At 41.5% G+C, this 4,742-nt stretch overlaps 1 pseudogene; it reads right to left on the bottom strand.

The window, feature by feature from the left end:
* Positions 1 to 451: 451 nt before the first annotated feature.
* LOC120879878 lies at positions 452 to 2,753 on the bottom strand (annotated as a pseudogene).
* Positions 2,754 to 4,742: the final 1,989 nt, after the last annotated feature.

Below are 4,742 nucleotides of genomic sequence, written 5' to 3'. Positions count from 1 at the left end.
CCATGGGATATCCACTTCTACTATAGCCTTGTGAGTGCTCCGAATCTAAAAGCACCCACAGATATACCTGTGACTGGAACCAATTAGCCCTTTTATTCTCCACCAGGACAAACCAATACATAGGCAGTTTTCTTTGCTTAGACATGGAAGCAGTTTTAACACCGGCCCTGGTGAAGCCACAATGTACCAAAAGTACTGTGCCAAATATTTATAATGTATAAAAATTCCACATCCCCATATTGACCACTTCAAGATGAAAACAGGTAACTCTCCCTAAATGTTAACTGGCTCTATTCCCTTAATATTAAACATAAAAAATCACATGGGAAATTCATATAGAAGTAGCATAAACCTGTCATAAATCATAAGCAAAAAACTATTTGTGGGACAGCACAGATGACAAATGGTCCACTGTGTAAATTTCAGAATGAGGCAGACAGTGTTAGAAGTCAGGTTATTTTTCCCCTCCTTCTCCTACTTCAGCTTTGTCTCCTTGGGTATCCGATGTCCACCATGTCAAGCTGTCTCCCAGTAGCTGCACTGTTCGCGTGCCATCTTTGTATGACTCTTCACTGAATGCACCAAGTTCAGCAATGGCTTCACCAAATGCTGTCTTTGCAAGAAAGCAGACTTTCTCAGGAAGTTGAAAATCTCGTCATACAAAACAGAAAAGTTAAGGGCCAGACCCAATCTGATAGGATGTGTTGGTTGCATTTTCTTTTAGCTGATTTCAAAAGCTTCTCAGTATGCTTGCTGTGTCTGCTTTACAATCCCTTTCTTGTCATCACCAGCAGCAACCTCAACCAAGGAATGGTAGTAGTCTTGTTTTATTTTCAAACAGAAGACTTTGCTCTCTGCTTGTGAAGCATTGGGGATCAAGAACTCTTCCAATAAAAACAAAAATAAACAAATGGGATGGCAAACAAATTAAATGGCAACCCACTCCAGTACTCTTGCCTGGAAAATCCCAAGGACAGAGGAGCCTGGTAGGCTACAGTCCATGGGGTCACAAAGAGTCAGACACGACTGAGGAACTTCACTAAATTTAAGAGCTTTTGCACAATGAAGGAAACTATAAGCAAGGTGAAAAAACAGTCCTGAGAATGGGAGAAAATAATAGCAAACAAAACAACTGACACAGAATTAATCTCCAAAATATACAAGCAGCTCACGCAGCTCAATACCAGAAAAACAACCCAATCAAAAAGTGGGCAAAAGACCTAGACAGACATTTATCCAAAGAGAACCTACAGATGCTAATAAACACATGAAAAGATGCTCAACATCACTCATGAGAGAAATGCAAATCAAAACCACAATGTGGTTATCACCCCACATTGGGCAGAATGGCCATCATCAAAAAAAAAAATCTATAAATAAGAAATGCTAGAGAAGGTGTGGAGAAAAGGAACCCTCTTACACTGTTGGTGGGAATGCAAACTGGTCCAGCTGCTATGGAGAACAGTGTAGAGATTTCTTTAAAAACTGGGAATAGAACTGCCATACAACCCAATAATCACACTGCTGGGCGTACACCTCAAGGAAACCAGAATTAAGAGACACATGAACCCCAGTGTTCACTGCAGCACTGTATAACAATAGCTAGGACATGGAAGCAACCTAGATGGCCATCCACAGATAAATGGATAAGAAAGCTGTGGCACATATACACAGTGGAAGATTACTCAGCTATAAAAAGAAACACATTTGAGTCAGTTCTGATGAGGTGAATGAACCTGGAGCTTATTACAAAGTGAAGTAAGTCAGAAAGAGAAAGATAAATACTGCATATTAACGCATATGTATCGGGGAAGGCAATGGCACCCCACTCCAGTACTCTTGCCTGGAAAATCCCATGGACAGAGGAGACTGGTGGGCTGCAGTCCATGGGGTCGCTAAGAGTTGGGCACGACTGAGCGACTTCACTTTCACTTTCATGCATTGGAGAAGGAAATGGCAAGCCACTCCAGTGTTCTTGCCTGGAGAATCCCAGGGACAGAGGAGCCTAATTAGCTGCCGTCTATGGGGTCACACAGAGTTGGACACGACTGAAGCGACTTAGCAGCAGCAGCAGCTACTCATATATGTGTATTCCATATATATGGAATTTAGAAAGATGGTACCGATGATCCTACAGGCAGGGCAGCAAAGGAGACACAGATGTAAAGAACAGACTCTTGGACTCCGTGGGGGAAGGCGAGGGTGGGATAATTTGAGAGAAAAGCATTGAAACACATGCAAGTTCGATGCATGAGGCAGGGCACACAATCAGTGCTCTGGGACAAACCAGAGGGATAGGGTGAGGAGGGAGATGGGAGGGGAGTTCAGGATGGTGGGGACAGATGTATGCCTGTGGCCCATTCACGTTGATATATGGCAAAACCATCACAATATTGTAAAACAATTATCCTCCAATTAAAATAAATTAATTTTTAAAAAAGAACTCTTCCAAAAGTGACAGTACATCATTGAAGATATGTCCTAGCTTGGGCTCTATTTTCTCTCTGTATTCTCGAGTCATCTTCTGTTTTTTTCTCAGCACCTTCCGTCTTTTGCTCAATACTTGAGAGCACCCTCCAAGATGACCTATGGGCTCCTACAACATTTTTACAAGCAACTGAGAGAAGACTCCTCTCCTCATTGGCTACTTCGGCTCCTGGCTCAGTTGCAGACTTCATGCAGGCTGCCATGTCATCACATCGCTCAGCCTGCTTGGCCAGTTTGGCCTTCTGTACCAGCTCATTTTTATCCATGACGGGATGTTCTGTGTCCAAAGTGGGTGGCGGCAGATGGGCAGGGCTTTGACGGGACATATTTTATACCTGCTTTATAGGTTTTCATGCTTAGAGAACAAAGTTCTATGCTGGGAGGTCTAAGTCCCTTCCCTGTTCAGTGGATTATCATGTAGAGGATCAGATTATATGCTTGGGAAGGTATAATTGGACCTAAATCAGATTATATGCTTGGAGAGGTAATACTAGACCTAAAAAGACCTAAATCAATGCTTGAAAGTCCATATTTCATATAGGAGTGTCAGGTTCTATGCTTGGAGATTGAGATTCCATATGTGGATTTTCTGTTTCCAACCTTGGAGAACAGGTTCCATGTCTTACATTTTTAAGAGAATCAACTTCTCATTTCCTAAATTCTAAAAGTACTCTTTCTTAAAATTAATCTGCCTTGTAGCATGTCTGAAGTCAAAGTGTTATAGTGGCTCACTTTTCTACTTCCTATGTCAGAATTGCTATCCTCCATTTTATTAAAAATGAATGAATGAAAAAATGCATGGTGAACACTCTTACTGAACTTAATTGTAGTGCCTTGTCCTGGGGTGAAATAACCTCCAGGGTAGTGATGGGCAATTCAACATTTTGTAGTTAGGGAAGCCTCCTTTAGGCAAGATAATGTAAACCTACATTGGGCTTGTGTTTCTTTTTCTATCTTATCCATATTTCTGATAAGGGTGAATTATAGACTGTGTGGATCACACCATTCTGTGGAAAATTCTTAAAGAGATGGGAATACCAGACCACCTTACCTGCTTCCTGAGAAATCTGTATGCAAGTCAAGAAGCAACAGTTAGAACTGGACATGGAACAACGGACTGGTTCCAAATTGGAAAAAGAGTATGTCAAAGCTGTATACTGTCAACCTGCTTATTTAACTTATATGGAGAGTACATCGTGCAAAATGCCAGGCATGAAGCATAGACTCGAATCAAGCTTGCTGGGAGAAATATCGATAACCTCAGATACACAGATGACAACACCCATATGGCAGAAAGTGAAGAAGAACTAAAGAGCCTCTTGATGAAAGTGAAAGAAGAAAGTGAAAAACCTGGCTTAAAACTCAACATTCAAAAAACTAAGATCATGGCAACTGTTCCTATTACTTCATGATGAATAGGTGGAGAAACAATGGAAACAGTGACAGACTTTATTTTCTTGGGCTCCAAAATCACTGCAGATGGTGACTGAAGCCATGAAATTAAAAGACACTTGCTCCTTGGAAGAAAAGCTATGACCAACCTAGAGAGCATATTAAAAAGCAGAGACATTACTTTGCCAACAAAGGTCTGTCTAGTCAAAGCTATGGTTTTTTCAGTAGTCATGTATGGACGTGAGTGTTGGACTATAAAGAAAGCTGAGCACCAAAGAATTGATGCTTTGGAACTGTGGTGTTTGAGAAGACTCAAGAGTCCCTTGGACTGCAAGGAGATCCAACCAGTCCATCCTAAAGGAAATCAGTTCTGAATATTCATTGGAAGGACTGATGCTGAAGCTGAAACTCCAATACTTTGGCCACCTGATGCAAAGAGCTGACTCACTGGAAAAAACCCTGATGCTGGGAAAGACTGAAAGTAGGAGGAGAAGGGGATGACAGAGGATGAGATTGTTGGATGGCATCACTGACGCAATAGACATGAGTTTGAGTAGGCTCTGGGAGTTGGTGATGGAAAGGGAAGCCTGGCGTGCTGCAGTCCATGCAAAGAGTTGGACACAACTGAGTGACTGAACTGAACTGAACTGATAGTATAGAAATAAAGTGTGTTGCGATGTCCTAAGTTCACGTATATTGTGGAGTGAAGTGCCAGGAGTGACAACAAATTTTGTTCAATGATCTTATATCTTGCATCTCCTAGTTACTGTCGAACAAAGTCTTACTATTATGAAAGAGTTCTGTGAGATCAAAGCAGAAAGGATCAAAATGTTGAGCTTAGCAGAGCCATTTTATCTAAGCAA

This window comes from Oryx dammah, unplaced genomic scaffold (genome assembly GCF_014754425.2).
Source record: "Oryx dammah isolate SB20612 unplaced genomic scaffold, SCBI_Odam_1.1 HiC_scaffold_21, whole genome shotgun sequence".
Lineage (NCBI taxonomy): Eukaryota > Metazoa > Chordata > Mammalia > Artiodactyla > Bovidae > Oryx > Oryx dammah.
This window is presented reverse-complemented; position numbering and strand designations above follow the sequence as displayed.